At 35.3% G+C, this 21,434-nt stretch overlaps 1 long non-coding RNA gene across 6 annotated transcripts in view; it reads right to left on the bottom strand.

The window, feature by feature from the left end:
* Positions 1-21,434, bottom strand: part of LOC144301721 (uncharacterized) — a 185,367-nt gene that overhangs the window by 74,322 nt on the left and 89,611 nt on the right. The gene's annotated exons all lie outside the window — the stretch shown is intronic.

Raw genomic sequence — 21,434 nt, forward strand, 5'->3', positions numbered from 1 at the left:
CACTTGATGTGGGAACCTAACTGGTGTTAGTGGCTGGAATATTACCCAAAGTAAGAATTAAAGAGATTGGAGATGATTTTTATAGCCTCCATTGTGTCATAATTAATCATTTTAAGGTGTTTGAGAATCAAGGAATGGCAACCCTTATGAAACATTAGAGGTGAGAGGCAGCAGAGCATCTATCCTTATATCCTTATGTATCATGCATGAGATTGGGAATATATCTATGTTGTTTCTCTTTAGTTACACACACATACATGCAAAAACAGTACAGAAAGGGCAAATAAAATCTCTGTTTCCATATCTCAAGCTATAGAAAGTAAGGCATGAACTATACAAGTTGAAGTAGAAATGTGTCTAAAAGTATTTGGAGTTGGAATAGAAAGGATTGTTAACAGATTGGATGCCACGTTGAGAGAAAAAGAGAAGTTAATTCTATATTTTGAAATTGAGGAAGAGAAAATCCAGTGATGCCTTTTTTTAGGATCGAGTGCATCGAAGAAGGGTGTTGGGAGGATCAGCAAGGTTAGTTTTAATATTAAAAAAGACTCATAAAATAAAGAGTAAATAAGTCATGGGAATGTAATGTATAGCATGACAACTACAGTTAATAATACTGTATTGCAAATTTGAAAGATGCTAAAGAGAATAGACCGTAAAAGTTCTTATCACAAGAAAAAAAAAATTCTGTAATTATGTATGGTGATGGCTGTTAACTAGATTTTTTGTGGTGCTCATTTTTTACTATATACAAGTATTGAATCATTATTTTATACAACTGAAGCTAATATAATGTTAAATACCAACTATACAGCAATATGAACAAAAAATAGAAAAACCAAAATTGCAACAACTATATCCTGTCTTCCATAAGGAAGGGACTGAAGCTGAGTATTTATAGCTCCCTTAAAAAAACAAAAGACTCAGGAATAAAAATATGTACTGTAAAAGAAGCACTGAAATTTAGACAACTAGAGGAACCCTTTTGATTATTAATCTGAAACTACATACTAGCACTTAAAATGTTTCTATAAAAATATAATTATGTTGTTTCCAGTGCATATATCAAAAGTAAAGTTTTTTTTTTTAGGTGATGGAAATATTGTTAAACACATACAACCAAAATAAGTAGTAACTAATTATTAATAGTCATAAATAACAGTGAGTTTGGTTAATACTAGACAGTGTAATGTTTAATATAAAACTACACTGATCTAAGTATTCATGTATATCCATTCATTTAATTCTCACATAAAGTAGTTAATCATATCCCTATTTTACAAACAGAGGAACTGAGGTAAAGGATGCTTAACAACTTAATCAAAATCTTTTTTTTTTTAAGATTTTATTTATTTATTCATGAGGGACAGAGAGCGAGAGAGAGAGAGAGAGAGAGAGAGAGGGAGGCAGAGACACAGGCAGTGGGATAAGCAGGCTCCATGCAGGGAGCCTGACGTGGGACTCCATCCCGGGTCTCCAGGATCAGGCCCTGGGCTGAAGGCGACACTAAACCACTGAGCCACTGGGCTGCCCCAACTTAATCAAAATCTTATAGATAAGATATAGTGTTTAATGCCTCCCTTCAAACACAAAGCGAATCCAATAATAATTAGGAAATGAAATGATTTTGTTCTGTACCAATGATAGCTTTTGAAAGCACTGCATTTCTATAAAATAATAGCACTAATATGCAAAATAAGTTAAATTAATATTTTATGGTAGAATATTGTTTAATAAGTGAAAATAAAATGATGACAATTAAAGAGTAGATAAACAGCTAAAAAATATTGCCATAAAGGAGAAATAATGTCACTTGGTGGAGGGACCAACAGCTCTAAAAACATCTACAATCACTGACAGAATCATTATCTTTGCAAAATATAAAATTAAAATTTATAAAGGTTATCCAGAGTTAAGAAAAGCTTAAATTATACCCGCAATATTCCATTTAAGAAAACAAGGCAAGATTTATATATCCAGAACAGGCCTGCACTTCCTCCAAGGGGAAGAAACTCCTCCAAGGGGAGAATTCTCTAGAGCAGAATCCTTTCTTGCTTCTTCCAATTTCTGGTGACTCCCAAGGGTCCTGTTATCTGAATCCCTCTGATCTCTGCCTCTGTCCTCCCATGGCCTTCCCCTCTGTGTCTGTATCTTCTCTGTCTCTTATAAACACTCATCATTAGATTTGAGGCCCACCAGGGTAATGCAGGATGAGATCATCCTGCATGATATGTTTAAGTTCATTCATCTGTAAGACCTTTTCCTAAATAAAGTCACATGCACAGTTTCTGTGGATTACCTTTTTGGGGCCACTATTCAATCTGCTACATATTCAAAGGTATAGTTAGGATAAAATCCATCTTTGAATGCAAAGAGCAGGGACACAGTCAAATTAATTCAAGTAGAAGGATGATATTATAATGATGGATGTGAATCCATGAGAGTTCTTTCATGAAGATTTATGAAAACAGGATATAGTAGAATAGGCCAAAGTGAGTCTGGAACAAGTGGGCAGTTTTAGATTCACACAGGCTGAAGACAACCTAGAGAGAGTTCACCAATCTTTGCTCTAGTCCTCTGCTGATACATGAGTCCAGTGACATTATGTGTCTGCTTTATTTATCATGCTATGAATTGACTTGCTGTGCTTTCTCATTAGTTTGGCTTCTACATGACATACACTCTGCCCAATCATGTGTCTATACATATTATTTTTTCCCTTTTACTTCTAATAAGACAATTCTTCCTTTGATTTTGAATTTAAATTTCTGAATTAGAGAATCAGATTGGCTCAACTTTACCTGACATGTCAAATGACACAGAGATGGCTAGCCTACAATAGGTCAGGTTTTCCCCTTTAGTCCAATTAGTTATGTAGTAATGAGGTGGGCGATTTAATGGTACAAAACCTTTACATTGCAGGAAGTGAGAACTATGAATCTGGAATTGGAGTATGGTCAGAACAGGTAATAATGCTCTGACATCTATAGTAACAAAGGTAGGAAATAAGTTTTCTGAACATTTTATGGAACTTCAAATTTCCTTATGATATTATATAGATATTAATTTATTTTGTCAAAATGGAAATATATTTTCCAATATATAGAGAATAAATTTTATCATTTCAAAATTTGATAGAAGAAAGAAAAAGGTAATTTCAAGTACATGACTTTATCTGAGTTTCAAATCTTCAAATATAAAATGAAATGCATATATTAAAGACCATTAGGAAACTATTCAACACTTTTTTTTTAGAGTTTGAACTTATTTTTAAAACCATGATAATAACAATACAGACATGGTCTCAAGTTTGTTTTAAATTGGAAGTAAGGGGATCCCTGGGTGGCTCAGCAGTTTAGCGCCTGCCTTTGGTCCAGGGCGCAATCCTGGAGTCTCGGGATCGAGTCCTGAGTCCAGCTCCTGGCATGGGGCCTGCTTCTCCCTCTGCCTGTGTCTCTGCCTCTTTCTCTCTCTCTATGTCTCATATTAAAACACATACTGGCACTTAACCCTTAGCTTTAAAAGTATAAAAGGAAGTATTTTAATCATTTTGGTTAATGCTATTACTAAGACTTTGTTTCTAGTGCCGTTTTGATTGGTGTTTTGGTAATAAAATAAAATTTAACAAAAATCTTAATACAGAGTATGTTGATGGATATTCAGGAAAAAAAAAAACAACACTGTAAAAGAGATTTAATTCCAAAAATGTATAAAATCATTTGGGGGAAATCCGAAATGTTCTATATGATCTGTTTGTCATGGAATTTAGGTTATGGGTTTTTCACATGTTTTTTTTTTTTTTTTTTTTTTTATATAATTTTTAAACCTGTTTTATGTTAGTACACTCCAAGTTATATATAGGGTACCTACTAAACTCCTGATTAATCAGTGTTATTCTTTATCTAATCCTCATCTTCCCTCCCTTATGGAAAGCTGTATCTCAACGACATTTCCTAATTTTCTCAAACAATTTCTTAACATTCTTCTCAACTATCTTCATTTCTTACACTTCAAATGTCAGATATTTCAAAAACTGGATTAAATAAACTAATGTAATACTAAATATGGAACAGTTAAAATAGTTTGACACTGAATTTGCTATATGAAGTTTCTTTATGTAACGTGGACTCTCATAATTTTTTGTTCCCCTTTCTCTACCACAATTGAGAAAATTACACAATTGAGAAAATTACACAATTGAGAAAATTACACATTATGAACTATGTCGTCAGTTCATACCATTAGTTCTTTTCAACATCATATGTTTTCAGATGCTGTCATACAAAACAAAGTCTCTACATCTATACATCTCCCTATCTCTGAGAATTAAATCAGCTATCCTAGATCATATCAAATAATTGTCCAGCTATCTGAAAAAGATAAAATTCTTCCACAGAATAGCTAAGTCTGTGGTGTTAACATTAAAAATATTGATTCAATGAAATGGATACAACCATCAAGGAGAAATGAGAATAAGAGAGAAAACAAATTTTTGGAAAAGTGCTTCCAAAACTCATTAACAAAAAATAGAATAATATCAACAGAAAACGATCAGATTCTTAGAGACATGGTAAGGTCCAGGGATGCTTTATCAGGCTTACTATCTCGTGGTATAAGTGTATTTCATGACTTTCCACCTCCTTTGTCTTTTCAAAGTAACTTTTCATTCAGTAATTCCTCTCAAATAAATTACTTGAATTCAAACAAACAAACAAGAAAGCATGTATTAAGAGCTTATTATGACTTGAATGATGTTTGAGCAGTGCGCTTCATTCTTGCCCTCATGAAGTTTGCATTCTAGCATAAGAATATAAGGAATAACAATTAAAAAGACACATTAGCAAAATATATGCTATATTCAGAAATGAAAAAAATTAGATCAGAGTAAGGGAATACCCGGAGTGTGGGGTAAAGAGTTGCAATTTAAAACAAGATGAGCAGGAAAGCCTCACTGAGAAGGTACATTTTAAGTGAAGTCTTGAAAGATGGGGGAAAGGAAGCTCTGTGCATGTTGGAAGGAAGAGAATTTGGGAAAAACAAGCAAAAAAAAAAAAAAAAAAAAAACTTGGAGACAGGAGAATGTCTGATGTGTTCTACCAATAATAGCTATGAAGTTAATGTGGCAAGAAAAGGGAGTGTGAGGATAAGTAGGGAGACTCTTAGCAGTGAGGTCACGAGGGTAAATGAGAGGCAGGACATGCAGAGCCTCAGAGCCATCATGAGGTACACTGGCTTTTACTCTGAGAATAGGAGGCTATAGAGGGCTTTATGGAGAGAAATGACATGTTCTGTGCTAGGTTTTAATTTATTAATAAGGAAGAAGGTGGTTTACAGCATAGTATTTTGGATTCTTACACCAGTTCATTTGCTTGAAGTTTGATTAAATTTAGGTTAGTAGGGATTCCTGGGTGGCTCGGTGGTTGAGCATCTGCCTTTGGCTCAGGGCATGATCCTGGGATCCAGGATTGAGTCCCCCATGGAGCTTCCGGTGGGGAGCCTGCTTCTTCCTCTGCCTATGTCTCTGCCTCTCTCTCTGACTCTCATGAATGAATAAATAAATAAATCTTTAAAACAAATTAGATTAGTATATCTAGATGACCAAAATTTCTGAGGTCAGTGACAAGACCAAGTTTTTGGACCTAATATTTTGCATTAACTCTGCACCCTAGATAATGCTCACTGCATTGTGACTCAAAGTGTGATGAGTGGAACTTCAACCTTGGCAATAACTTTTCTAATAATAGAAAAGTAGAATTTCAGGTGCCACCCTAGACCTTCAAAATCAAATTCTGCTTTTTATCAAGATCCCCTGGGAATTCTTTTTGCACAGTACATTTTAGGAGTCCTGCTCTGAGATACTGCTACTCTTTGAAATTTCTTGGCAGGCATCTGGCTTGTCATGGAAAGACAATCGAGCTTATCACATCTCAAAAGCAGAGAACTGGTTCATTGAGACATCTCAACACTGTGCCATGCTCTTAGCCTCCCATAATACATTTTTAAAAAATTCTCTCATCATGCTTGAGCCAGCTGGTAATAATAGAATAAAATTGAAGTGAAATAAGTGAAACAAGTACTCATCCAGGAAACAAGATGCCTATCACCCAGGTCACCATATTCAGATTGCCATATTTACCCAATAAAAATGCAGGGTGCCTAGTTACACTCAAATTTTAGATGAAGAGTAACTATGGTCTATTGTGAGCATATCTTAAATATTGCATAAGCCATGTTTGAAATACAAAAATTTTGTTGTTTATGTGAAATTCATATTTAACTAGCTTCCTATATTTTATGTGACAATCCTACTATAATCTTTTCTCCAGGCCTTTCTAATTTCTGTGAGTGATGTTCTTGGATCCTTCACTTGGCTCAGGGTAGAAAAGCTGACGTGAGACAAGAGAATAATATACTTTGTGGGATATCAGCATCCTCCAACACACAATCGCACTGTTTACTTTCACTCCTTATTTCCTGGGGAGAGGTTTATGGATATGGCAAATAAAGGGCTATTTCTGTCAGCGCTCAGTGAGACCTGTAAGAGGGTAACTGACTCCAACTTCTGGCAACTTTTTTTTTTTTTTTTTTTTTGGAAAAAGGCATTTCAAGACCCTTACCCTTTGCATTGTGCCTTGGTTGCAATTTAATTGGACAATACCCACTCATATCCCATTGGACATCCTATTCTACATACAGTATCTCCCCATGCTGAAGCATTCATTATATTAGGAAATACCTCAGTCCCTAATTCAGACAGATAACAGCTAATTCATTTCTGATATAATTTTTCCCCAAAGCCGTAATTAATGACATTTCTATTCAGTAAGAAGACAAGTAAATATTATTCTTTTCCTTTGATTTTTCAGAGTATCTTCAAGCCTTGCCAAAACTTTCTCCTTAATTTTCCACATTACAGCCATTAATTTGTGTTGCTTCAGCCATAACCAGAATCCTCGTCCAGCCAAATTCAGCCTGCTGCTAAATGTCTATAAAGTGCTTCCTTTCTAACCTCTCCAGAGCCAGCTTCTGCTACTCTGATCTGTCACACCCAGTGACGCCAAGAATCATCTTTTGAAAGTGTCATTTTGATAATGTCACTCCTTTTCTCAGACTCTGAAGTACATCAGGCCAGACTTTCAGGCAAAGGAGCATAACTTTGAACTATGATAAGCTCTGTAAATTGTATCTTCTGTACTGAAATAGCTTGCTGGTGTGCAATCTGAAAGTATCTTTTAATCAATTATTGGTCATTGAGAACCATTAGTATCCTCTCGTGAAAATCCATAACCAGCTTCATGAGGCACTCTAAGTAACTACTAAATGTGTCTTTACAAGGAAAGACTGAGTTACCCCTTCCAAAAAAATTTTTTTTTAAGATTTTATTTATCTATTCATGAGAGACACAGAGAGAGAGAGGCAGAGACACAGGCAGAGGGAGAAGCAGGCTTCCTGCAAGGAGCCTGATATAGGACTCGATCCCGGATCCTGGGATCAGGACCTGAGCCCGAAGGCAGGCACCCAACCGCCAAGCCACCCAGGCATCCCCCCAAATTGGTTTTAAACAGATATTTATACAATATGGTCACAGTGCAAGCATTTGTTCTTCAGCCACTCTCATAAAAAGTAAAAGATGATTCTGTCACTAACTGTAAGATCGTTTGTCATGTCCCTAAAACAATCTATCATCAGGGAATATTCCAGTAGTCTGTTTTCACTCTCATGAACAAGAATTAGGTGACTATTAACCAACTTCAGTTTGATGCATATAGTCAAGATATTTCATGGAGATTTATCCATAATAGCACTGCCTGGGTAAGAAAAATGTTTCTTTTAATATGGCTGTCACTTGCTACAATTACCTATTGTAGCAGATAGTTCATAGATAGCATATGCAGAAACCAGTTCACCTACTGAGAACCCTGGAAGACTGGGGTATTCTATATAAGGCTTTCCAGGCAATAGAAGCTGACTAACTTATGTCCCAATTTGTGTTTAAGTGTAAGTGTATTAAGTGTGGGGGTTGCTATAAAATACGTTAGGCATATCCCTGCCTTAATACACTTAATGCATCAGACATAGTTTTGTGTTTTTGTATTTTCATGACTTGAGCTTATAATTACCTGAATTATTACATTCAATGGAAACACATAAGTTACCACCAGGTTTATATAACAGATTTGTAAGACTGTGAGCCCCCTAACTAAAAGTTGGCAGACTGGCAAGAATTTATGTTGCTTGCAACAGCTTTTGTTTTTTTCCCAGTCTTCTGTATTTCTTTCAGCTTTTACTCATTTTGTTAGTATGTCTATCTCTGGAATTATTACCACTACACTTTTTTTTAATCTCACTGTTATACATATATATAAGATGAATAACTAATGACCCTAATGTTTGGCCTGGGGAGATATCTGGTAAGTCTGTACAATTATCGAATTAACAGCATTCTTGAATGGCTTTTTTCGGGTATGGAAAAAAAGCTGAACTGGGTAAGTAGAGGGAGTCTAAGAAGTCTAGTTGCTTCCTCTAAATTATATGAAGAATTTCTGGTTTCAATTGCAGCAGGTAAAGTCAGAGCTTAGATGTCATCACTTTTATCTTTATAATAAGAAAAAAAGCTAACAAATTATAAATCAACTACTTTTCTTGGATTCATTAGACTGCCAAACTGCCACTCAACAACCGAGATCTGCTTACCTGGAGCAGAAGCTGTTTATATGGCAGGAACACTTAAATCCTAATTTTGACAAATTGCTAGAGGCTGAGTGTGAACTAGTATGAGAATGAGAAAATCCTGGGGGCCTTAAGTGTTGGGGGAACTTCTACATATTCATAAGTCCTACCTCCAGGAACCCCACCAGATTCTCATGGTAAAGAATAAAAAAAAAAAAAAAAAAAGAAAAAAGAAAAAGGAAAAAAACTTATTTTTCTAACAGGGATAGGGAAACCATTTAAAAATATATACCCAGATCATTCTCCATAACAAAACCCTACTTTGCAAGCAAAATTATATCAGAGCCTTATTCATTTGGAATTGAGTGAAGTTAGTAAGAACACAGGTAGAGGGACAGCACATAAGGCCTGTACTCTAGCAGATAAATTATTTTCCACAGGGTAATGGTTGACAAATCTCATACTGATTTATATGTATACTGGAAATGTAGACTCAAGTAAATGGATGGGGGATTTTGGGAGCCAGGCTTTTCAGTGTTGGAGTGGGAATTTATAGATAAAACAAAAGAAGTAGGCAAGAATGATCCATGTAGTAATGGATTAATGTTGGAGTCATAATTAAGAATTCATGTTTAGCTTAATATAGATATGGAGGGTAACATATAAAAATGTGTACAGGTAAGTGAATATACATAGGTTAGTATACATAGATATATTTTCTTACTGTGACAATGGAGAGGACCTAAAAGGAATAAATACCCACTAGCAATGATCATAACTAGTATCCAAGTCTTGGTTTTAATACTATGCTCCAACAAAAAGAAGCAGGCTCCTTGGAGAAATTGTTAATTCTAGGGCTCATGCAAGAAATATACAAGACGAACCTGGAACAACTTGTAGTGTTGGAAAATAAAGAAATGCTTAAAATAAAACAAACCAAAATAGCTACATAACACACACATATACGCAATAATAGGAGTATGACAAAGGAGCCCAGATCCAATTGAAAGAGCTCCCAGTGGCCTCAGGTGGCCAAAGCTGATACAATTTGAACAACAATAAAATAAATAAAGTAATAGTATATTATAACCATAGGGTAACATAAATACCTATTAGCCCATAGTGATATGAATAAATAACTAAACAAATTAATAAATGAAGGAGAAAAGACAAATTTCCCATACAGAGGAATTCCAAATAATTTATATAGATAATCTGCCTTCAAGGAAGGAACATAACTCCTGACTTCACAATGGGGGCAGAACACAGTTAATTTCTTCCAGAGAGTGGGGATCCCTGGGTGGCTCAGTGTTTTAGCACCTGCCTTCAGCCCAGGGTGTGATCCTGGGATTCTGGGATCCTGGGTTCCTGGGGTCCTGGGGTCCTGGGATCTAGTTGTGCATCAGGCTCGCTACATGGAGCCTGCTTCTCCCTCTGCCTGTCTCTGCTCTCTCTCTCTGTGTGTGTCTCACATGAATAAATAAATAAAATCTTTATTTTTTTTTTCTTCCAGAGAGCACAGTATGGAAAAGGAGTGTGTGAAGTAAGTTTACAGTGGAGAATCCTGGCAAACACCACATCAGCTAGGTGATCAAGGTCAACATCAATAGTTGTATATCATGGTGATCTTATTTACCTTTGATACCATGTGAAGAAATGGCACTTTGCCTCTCTGATCTTCCTCCAGTAACTCACAACCGTAGTTTATCATGAGAAAAATAGCAGACAAATTTGAATGGTGGCACATCCTAAAAAATACTGACCAATGCTTCTTAGAACTATAAAGGCTCTAAAAACAAGGAAAGTTTGAGAAACTCTTCCAGTCAAAAGTAGCCAAAGGACACATGACTAAACTAAATTACATGTAATGTGATATCCTGGATGGAATTCTAAAACAGAAAAAGGACAGTGGGGAAAAAAAAAAAAAAAAAAAAGGAAATCTGAACTATGAGCTTTAATAGTAATGTAATAAAATTGGTTCACTAATCGTAACAAATGCACCATATTAAAGGTTTAACAATAAGGTAAACTGTTCTGTTTATGGAGATTCTATTTTTTTTTATTTTCCTGCAAATCTAAAACTGTACTAAAAAATGAACCTATGCATATATTATGTATGCATACATAAATATATGTGTATTCATTTGTGTAAATGTGTATGTACCCAGGTGGATATTCTAGGGTCTGCTTGGTAGGATGAAAGGTTTATCAAACTTAATATGCTATTGCCGGAAGTCAATAGATGTCCTGAAAGAAAGAAGAAATATATAAAATGCTTTGGGAACAGATTAAAAAGGCCCTTGACTCCAATTGGATGGGGGTTGGGAGGTCAGAATATCAAAACTAAGATCTGATTACAGTCTGAGTAGAATTTCATCCCACAGAAGAACACAGAAGCACAACAGAAAGAACCATAAAAGGATGGTGGAGAGATGAGTTTTAGTTTGATGGAAGAAATTTGAAGGCTTTTCTGTTTGATTACTTTCCTACTGTCTTTGAATTAAGAATACGAATCATTGGCTGAGAATCAATAAGGATATCATAGGGCCAGAGGTTTAAAAAAGTGAAAAATGATTTAATAAGGCAACAGTGTTTCAAGGGAGTGGAGAAGATTATTAGGTAGAAGGAAAGGTGAGAAGAGTAACTGAGTTAAGGGAGCCAAAGAATGTGGAATGTTACAGTGGGATTCTGACACTAAATCCAACATTGTTGTTGTTTGTCCACACCAAGCAATTCTTAGACACCAGCTGGGTGTCCTATAGTGCAACTCAACTCTGATTCTACCTACATGGAGATAGTCACAGATCCCACCAGTTAAGGCCTCAAGCCCAAAAATTGGCCCCCTCATTCCCACTTCAAATGCCAATGGCAAGTCCAGATTGTCACCTATGCTCTTAACCAAATTGACAATAGATTGGAAGTTCCAAACACCCCTGCTTCGGGTTTAATCTGCCCAAGTTGCTCCCAGAACTTAGAAACATTTTACTTACTTGATTACCAGTTTATTATAAAAAGATATAACTCAGAGACAGCCAAATGGAAGAGATGTATTGGGCAAGGTATGGGGAAGGGGCTTAGAGCTTCCATGCCTCTCTCCCCAAATCTCCACATATTTATTAATCCAGAGGCCTCTGAATTCAGTCCTTTGGGTTTTTTAGAAGGGCTTCATTACACAGTGTGATTTGATTAGATCATTGGCTATTGGTGATTAAACTTAACTTCCAGCATGTATCTCCTCCTGGGGGGTGGGGAAAGGGGTGGGCCTGAAAGTTCTAATCCTCTAATTACAATGTGGCTCCACTGGCAACTAGCCCCAATCCTTAGCTGGAGGGTGAGGAGTGTTCAAAGGTCACTCATTAGCATAACAAAAGACACCATTAAGACTCTTGTTGCGGGGAAATTCCAAGGAATTTAGGAGCTCTGTGCAGAAACAGGACTAAATACATATTTCTTCTGATAGATCACTTTATATATAAGTTTATTATTTCAGAGGTGTAACAGTTTGAGGGAAATGACAAAAATCTTAGTTTGTGGGCACAAAGGGTGTGGTTGAAGTACAGTGGAGAGGAAAATTGTATTCCAGTGGATGATTTACAGTGTCTGGATCACCTGAGGGGAAAAATAATGTCATTCAGATGATACAGGTGGTGAGATAAACAGGGAGACTGACCATGTATCTCTAAACCTGAGAGGGAGTTGTTAGGTTAGTAGCTAACACTGGGTGGAAGGAGGGTACAGGGTTGCAAAGCTGAACATAAGAATGAGAACAGATGGGACTTTCTGTAAGGATGGTAGAGTAATAGAAGTGGCAAGGGAAAACTGGAGGAACACTCCAATGTTCTCCCAATTTAAATTAGATGAATTTGAGAGAATGTACATCTCTCATTATTGTAGAGGAAGAGAGAGATCCCAAGGGAAACCCAAAAGTTGGAGAAAATACCTTGGGGATGTAGAGCGGCTACAATGTTTTGTGTTTGTGCTTGTGTTTGTGGTGGGGAGGAGTCTAGCTACCCATCTTTTTTGTCTACTTAAGTTTCACAAAGCATTAAGTTTAATTGTATGAAATATGCTTTAAAAATTGTAATGGAATACATTTTTATTAGTCTAGTATTTAATATTTCTGAAAAATAATAGGAAACTTGGGAACACATATTTTCTGTTTACCCTTAAAACATTGTTTTATTTCATAGAGTCAAATATGTATATAAGCTGCTTCTGCCATCTGTAAGATAAATTAATATAAAGTCATAATTTGATGGGCTTATAGTGTGATTAGATTATTTTTAAAACTCTCTTTTCGAAGATGGCCATGGGCTTTATTTCCAAGAAGTGCCAGTTGTCCAGTTACATTAAGGATGTCAGAGAAGGCAAACTCAGAGACCCATCATCAGAAAAGATTGCATTTTCCAATCTTACTCGTAATATATTCTGTGTGACTTTTAAAGTGATACTAAATTTTTTAGCAGCAGTGAACAAAGATCATCTGATTAAAAAAATAAAAAAAAAGATGCCTTTGGGTAATTAGGAATTCAATGAATCTGTGCATGCCTACAGAGCTGGCAAGCCCTTTCTATTCTTGTTTTACCATACTTCATAGAAAAGTTCCCAAGATGTTTTAAGCTATTACCTTAGTTCTTGACTGGGTAAACTGGCATGTCAACTGGATTTAAAAATAAATCTTTCACACTCTCCTCTTTGACTTACATCTCCTTGTTTCTTAACCATTTTGACTTTTCTGGTGGTTAATAATTCTTCAAAGTTAAACCAGCTTGTCTTCATTGATTCTTTTCCCCATCGGATGCTCTTGTTTCTCTCCTGTGCTTTGGGTTGTTTCCGTGAACCATTATGGCCCTAAGGTGATCAACTTAAAAGGAAGGGGAAATGAATGTTTGAATTTTCTACTAAATAAAAATGAATTTGGCCTTTCTACTGTGCTGTGCCTGCCTTTTGTTTTCTATGGGGTTTTATTTTTTCACTTGGTCTTTACATCTTTTCTAGGTTTCAGTTTTCATTTTTTTCCCCCTCCTTTCTCCTCCTGTAAGTTTTATCTGTTCCAGGAAGAATTGTACAGTGATCTGACTGACATGCGTAGCTTTCCTTCACTGCAAAGCTGAGCTAGGTCAACCATTTATTTTATGTTTGTCTTTTTGCTTTCAATAGCTTGTAGCCAATGCAGCCTTGTGTGATTTGACAACTGCTTTCAGAAGTCTATCTAATAGAGAGCAATTTTACAAAATCAGCCCAGACCCCAGACTCTTGAGGGCTCCATGTTGTTGAATCCTATTCAGTCATTGAAGGAGTAGAACAATGAGGATTTTATAAACTGAAACTAAAAAATCAGGTATATGATATCTGAATATTTTTTAAAAATCAGTCCAGAAAGTCTGCCATCATTGCCAGAACAAAGAAACTATTTCTCTTTAATACATGCATATCAGGTTTCATTTTTAGTGAGTTATTTTTTTATGGCCATTAACTGTTAATTTTACCTAAGTTTACTCATATTAAAATGGCAGGGTGAAAGAAATTCTCAGGAGAGTTACAGTATGATTTGCTACTGTTTCTGTCAGTCTTAAAGATGATACTTAGTCTTGACTATATTATTGTTTTCTGTGAGTTTTATCATTTTCTCTATTCCCACCATATTTGAATATATAACATCATCACCTTTAACATAAATAGGTGCCACAAAGAGCTTGTTTTCTCAATTCTAATTTCTCTTCTCATTGCTAGACTACTTCTTAAAAAAAAGTACAATTTAAAAGAAATTTAACATAATTTTATTGCTAAAAAGCTGTGCTTTAATTTGTATTTTCCAGGGACGCCTGGGTGGCTTAGCAGTTGAGCTGCTGCCTTCTGTTCAGGGCGTGATCCTGGAGCCCAGGATTGAGTCCCACATCCGGCTTCCTGCAGGGAGCCTGCTTCTCCCTCTGCCTGTGTCTCTGCCTCTCTACTCTGTGTCTCTCATGAATAAATAAATAAAATCTTTAAAAAAAAATCATATTTTCCATCCCACTCAATGCACTACATGTTTACTTTTAAAATCTTTTCTAAACTGACTTCATCTTACCTATCCAAAGAAATTACTTTTTTTAAAGATTTCTAGTTATTTATTTATTTATTCATGAGAGACACAGAGAGAGAGAGAAAAAAAGAGAGAGAGAGAGATAGGCAGAGACAAAGGCAGAGGAGAAGCAGGCTCCAAGCAGGGAGCCCAACGTGAGACTCTATCTCATGTCTCCAGGATCAAACCCTGGGCCCAAGGCAGGCGCTAAACCACTGAGCCACCTGGGCTGCCCTCAAACATTTATTTTTTTATTCATATCAGCTGAATATGATGCTTGTTCTAGAAAGCAAAGTCCTCATTTTTTTTCTCAGTCATTTTGATTTTTGCAATCATGAATGCTTCTCCTTTTACCTGTGAGTTTCTCCATCCAATATTCTGCCTATCTGAATCCTATATATCTCCAAGCCTCCCAGAAAATCTCTGTGAGGTCCTTCCCACTTTATTTTTTATTGATCTTAACCTCCCTGAATACCTAGCTGTAATAATTGAACCATAATATTTAGCAAATATATTTCAGTACATTCTGCTCTTGTATACTATGTATTCTGTTCTGTTCTTGTATACTGTATCTACTATTATATTCTTTGATCTTGGATCCACAATTATAACTTATGCTCCTTGGCATAATAGTCCTATGTCTTAATTTTTTTGGGTATAGGTTTGTTGTATATGTTCTACAGATCCTGCTGAAAGTGAAATATATACCAATTATAATATACTCTATTTCTTTAAAGATATGCTTCCCTATATATTATTTCAATTACTGTTCACAGATTCTGGGACACATAAATATTACTAGTCCCATTTGACAACTTAGAAGATGGTGTCTAAAAGAAGTTGAGAGAACTGTCCAAAGCCCAGTAACTTGGCCAGTAACTAAGTACTCAAATTCTAAGTAATTGGAAAAAGAAAGGCCATTGTGTCCATTGGAACAAAAATAAATAAACCATGGTTAGTTTTACTTAGGACATCATTTTAGGCACTTTAATCATTAATATTAACATCTTAGAAATTCAAATGTATCAAGTATAAAGCATATCATCCCTTTTCCTCTGTCACCTTTTTCCCTCTTTGTGTTTTGCAATATCTGGCTTAATAAAATGGAATGACTAATGTGAAATATTAAAGAAAGACAGCCTCCCAGTAAGACTTGAACATTTCATGTTCTCCAGTCCTCTGATAACAGGGAATTTTAGCCCTCAGTATAAGAAGTGGGAATATACCAAGTGGCAACATCTCAGCATCAGTGAGCAAACTAGTGATGAAGCTTATAAGGAAATTTGAAGAGCTGTTCAGCTGACACAGAGTTCAATGGGAGCTTGACACTGAACTGAAAAGGTATGTGTATCAACTCAGCTGGAGTGAGTTGTGTGGGAAGAGCTTTTGATAGCCTCCTACTCCCTTAGGGAATGACATAGGGATTATCCATTTTTACAGCATAAAGCTACAAAAGCAGATTTCCTTCCCCTGTAACATCTGACTAAATCAAGTATACAAAAGAGTTTCTGGAGAATAACTGTAAATGCTATGGGAATGCTTAAGTTTGGAAGACATGGCCTCAACAGTTTTTCTCAGTTCCTCAGAGTCTTTTTCTTATTTGCTCTTTATAGGATATGTTTTTAACAACAGTATACTGCATTTGTCCCTAGGTTCATGGTCTATAAAATGCATTCATATGCAGTGTTCTTTGTGAGGTAGGTAGGGCAGAGATTATTTGCCATGTTTTATATACACATAGAGGGATTGAATTTGTTCCAGAGTCACAAAGATACAATTTAACCTGTATCTTCTGGTTTCTAAATCCAAAATCCAATAATTTTGCCCCCATAAAGGGAATGTTTCTGATGAAACCCTGCCACTAACTTTTGCCCAGGCAAAATTCTGGCTTGAATACAATAAAAGTACTTTAAAATTTCACTTACTGGGAATTCATTTTGATGAAAATCCCATTGTGTCACTAAATTGAATGTGAAAATATGCCTAGAAACTCAATAATTGATCACTGAAATTTTAAAAATCTGTATAAAACAGAATTCAAAGTTAGGTAAAAGAGTTGAAATGTCTAATTAGTGGACTTACTTAGGTTTAATGTTGGAAGGCCAGAAATAGAGAGGAAATACTCCTCACAGAGTCCATAAAATATTACCTATCCTTTCAAAAAAGTATGTGAATATATTAGAAAAAAAATAAAAAAGGAGAATCAGAGGAAATTACCTTACTTTGACAGGTAAGAAGAAACCCAATGATAGCCAGCAATAAAGCTTTTAATGTTAGAAGAAACCTGTTACCTGGAGCATGGAATGAGAATCAGGCTGAAATGAGAAAGTATCTCCTAGAAAAATTGGAAGAATTCAAATCAGAACATTCTCCTGTCATGTGCCCTGAGGGTAATTAAGGAAATGTCAGATGTCATTGATGAACCATTTGCCATTATCTTGAGGAAATCATGCAGGACAAGGCATCCCAAAGGATTAGAGAAAGGAAAATGCTGTGGCCATTTTTATTTTTCTTTAATGACTTTGTTTATGTATTGGTCAGCTGAAAATCCAGTCTAGAATAAATCATTAATCCTGAAGAGTCCCAGTTAAATTCTCCTGGAAAACTATATATATAATATGCCTAACTTAATAGCTAGACAACAGCAAAATTGTGTTGATATTCTGTGAAAAACAAATGTCTCCTAGAGTAATTTTTTAAAACAACTTAAGAGATGCTTATATCTGCAATGAGTATTCTCAAGAGGAATAGAATATGCCACCTCAAAATATGCCATTTTTGTTATTATTATTTTAAGATTTTATTTATTTATTCATGAGATACACAAAGAGAGGAAGAGACACAGGTAGAGGGAGTAGCAGGCTCCATGCAGGGAACCCAATGCAGGACTCGATCCCAGGATCCCAGGATCATGCCCTGAGTGGAAGGTAGATGCTCAACGACTGAGCCACTCAGGTGTCCTGCCATTTTGATTATTTTGAGTTAATGTTACTTAAGAAACAACCAGGGCAAGGACACTTTGATCCTTCTTTGTTTCTCTGAAAGCAGGAAATGAACCTCCCATGTGAAAGTACCCTCCTTGTGCCACAACGATAGAAAGTACCTTTTTCATTAGAGATAGGAAATTTTAGAGCCAAGAAGGCTGTTACAAACCTTGTTACTTCTTTACTTATTTACTTCCCTAACCCCAAACCCTTATCAATTCTTATTGTCTTATCAATTCTTCACAAATTTATTGTTTCTTTGTCTAAAGACATGAAAGATGCCTGCTATGATCATTTCTTTGAGTCTCATATTTCTATGGGTTTATGTATATATGAAATTAAATTGTTTTTTTCTCCTGTAAATCTGTTTTATATCAACTTAATTATTAGGTCAGCCAAAGAAACTAGAAGAGAAGAAGGGGAAAGTTTTCCTCCCCTACAACTCTATCAAATAATTGGAGCTTTAAAATAAAATATATAAAATACATCAAAAGGTTTTATGCATTGATTAATGAACAGATAATTCTTACATCATGAGGAACATTTTAAAAACACTTAAAGGTAGCACATGTTTTAGTTACAAATTATATCAACTAAAAACCAATTGAAAAACCAATTGAAAATAATATTAAATTACAAATAAATTAAAAAGAATGTCCAAACATTAATGCTGCAATAATTAAAATAAATTTATAAAAGCTGCTAGAAATAACTAAATGTATTTCTTTCCTTTTTAAAGAAGATTTTATTTACTTATTTGAGAGAGAAAGAGAGAGAGAGTCCAAGTGCACAAGCAGGGCAGAGGGGTAGAGAGAGGGAGAAGCAGACTCCCTGCTGAGCAGGGAGCCCAACACAGGGATTGATCCTAGGACTCCAGGGTCATGACCTAAGCCAAAGGCAGACGCTTAACCAACTGAGCCACCCAGGTGCCCCAACTAAATTCATCTCTATAAGAGCAATTAAAATGAAACATGATCTATGAATCCTTTATATTATCTAAGTATGTGTATATAGATGCACGTAAAGATTACAGTAATATAAATGTGTAATGTCTTCATGTGCATTAAAGACTGTAGCAAAAATAATATGGTCTTAGGAAATTCATATCATACAAAATGAACTCTTAAAAATGTATATAGAGTCAAACTAAATCTAGAATGCAAAGTTACATCCAGACAATACTGATGGAATCAGTTAAAGGGAGTACAAGTATAGCTTACATTTCTAAATTAAAAAAAAAAAAACCAGTTTATTTACTGTAATTATGATTTTTGTCATTCAATAAAAAAATATACGTAAAAGAAGGTTCTACCGAACCTACCATGTACTCAATAAATTGAAGGTTTTACCGAACATACCACCTACTCAATAAATTGTGATCTTTGTTATCATTCATTTTCCTTTATAACTGTCATATAACATAGAGAAGAGCAAAGTAATAAGTTTAACTGAATTCTACAAGTTTGCTTGTGTTTTCAGTAACTTTCATATTAACTTTTATTTCCAGTTGTGCTTATTTTATTAACCGGTTTTTGTCCTAGCTTCTAAATCTGCTCACTAAAAATAGGACATTTGATGATGAATTATGATGCATTCTTTGCCTCTTAGATGTTCTGACATGTACTCCTAAGCTTCCTTCATAAACAGAGAACCATATACCTATCACATTCAATCTTGCACTTAAAATATGAGGATCACATTTTAGAATCTTTTAGATTTCCACAGTGTTTTAGTCTCTTTCTTGAAAGGCTATGAGAATTTCTGTATTGCTAATCAGAGATCAATATGTAAACCTGTGCCTTATTACAATAAAGATGTTAATTACTGATGATCAAACTCTGGAAAATATCTTTGGCCTCCATCTTTTCTTCCTACTAGATCTGCATATACTGACTCTAGTGGTTAGACTAATTAATGGGCCTTAGGGCTGAATTTCGATAGTTACCAGTAGTTAAGCATCATCCCAAGGTGGGATATTGTGTAGTCCCCAAAAGTAAACATTCTTTATTTATGTTCATTCAATAAAAATATCTGGATGATTTGAACAAAGGAATTGCCAATATGCTCACTCAATTCACAGGCAATAGTAAGGTGTTAGATAGATACTATTGCTAAGTGTAATAAGGAAATCTACATTGCCTTTTAAGATTTAGTCAACTGTCCAAAAGAAATAATAACATCCAGCAGGGATAAATGCAAGGACATACACTTAAAAATAACATATAGTATTGCCTAGAAGAATCCTGGTAGAGCTTAAGTACAGATTAAAGAAAGAAATTGTCAAAGCTGATTACAAATTATATCCAATGTAGTATTTTTTTATAACTAGGAAACAAAATAAAAATTCAGACAGAGAGTAAAATAAATAGTGTAATTTGACTAAAGATTAATACAATTTTGTCATTGTCACTTTACATAATTTTAGTAGTCAAAAATAAAACATTAGAGATAAGGATGAAATCAAATTACGAACTATCCCATTTCCTTTATCCTTTCACCACCGTACTTTAGCTCTATTATGAATTTGGTTTGTGAAGTCTCTGCTCTGTAAAGTGTATTACACCCATATGCACATGCACAAACCTCAAAATAATTTATACCACTCTGTTTTATACACATATTTCATAATTTTTATCATACTGTACCTATCTTTCTGAAAGTTTCTTTTCACTCATGTTATGATTTTGACATTTATCTGTATTATTCATATAAATATAATACATTCTAACAGCAATATTGCTCTATGTATAAGCCCCATTTTTCCTAACCTTTTCTATGTTGCTTAAGATTTTTTCCCAAGTTTTCTTCATTACAAAACTATTGAAAGAAGGGTTATTGGGATGCCTGGGAGGCTCAGCGGTTGAGCCGCTGCTTTTGGCTCAGGGGTGATCCCGGAGACCCTGGATCCAGTCCCACATCGAGCTTCCTGCATGGAGCCTGCTTCTCCCTCTGCCTGTGTCTCTGCCTTTCTCTCTGTGTCTCTCATGAATAAGTAAATAAAATCTTTTTTAAAAAGAAGTGTTAGGGGATCCCTGAGTGGTGCAGCGGTTTGGCGCCTGCCTTTGGCCCAGGGCGTGATCCTGGAGACCCAGGATCGAATCCCACATCGGGCTCCCAGAGCATGGAGCCTGCTTCTCCCTCTGCCTGTGTCTCTGCCTCTCTCTCTCTCAGTCTGTGTGACTATCATAAGTAAATAAAAAAAAAAATAAAAAAAAAGAAGTGCTATTATTCTCTTATGTATATGTGCATAATTCCTCTAGAAAAGATATCTAGAAGACATCTTTATGGATCTCCAGAATATGAGTATCTCTACTAGCAATTATTTTTTTCCACATTCATTTTAATGTTTTATACATATTTATAAGTAAGTTTTTATATAACATAGTTTATATAATAGCATTTGATTTGCCTTATTTTAGTAATATATTCTTATTAGAACATTAGTTTTAATATTGATCATATTTCAAGATAGACATAGAAAATGAAAGAATCCAGATAAAAAGTAACATAGGTGGTTAATTTTTATTACTAAATAGGTTTTATTTTATTTTATTTTTTTTATATTTTTTTAATTTTTTTTTTTATTTATTTATGATAGTCACAGAGAGAGAGAGGCAGAGACACAGGCAGAGGGAGAAGCAGGCTCCATGCACCGGGAGCCCAATGTGGGATTCGATCCCGGGTCTCCAGGATCGCGCCCTGGGCCAAAGGCAGGC

Source organism: Canis aureus, chromosome 30, assembly GCF_053574225.1.
Source record: "Canis aureus isolate CA01 chromosome 30, VMU_Caureus_v.1.0, whole genome shotgun sequence".
In the NCBI taxonomy this organism is placed as follows: domain Eukaryota; kingdom Metazoa; phylum Chordata; class Mammalia; order Carnivora; family Canidae; genus Canis; species Canis aureus.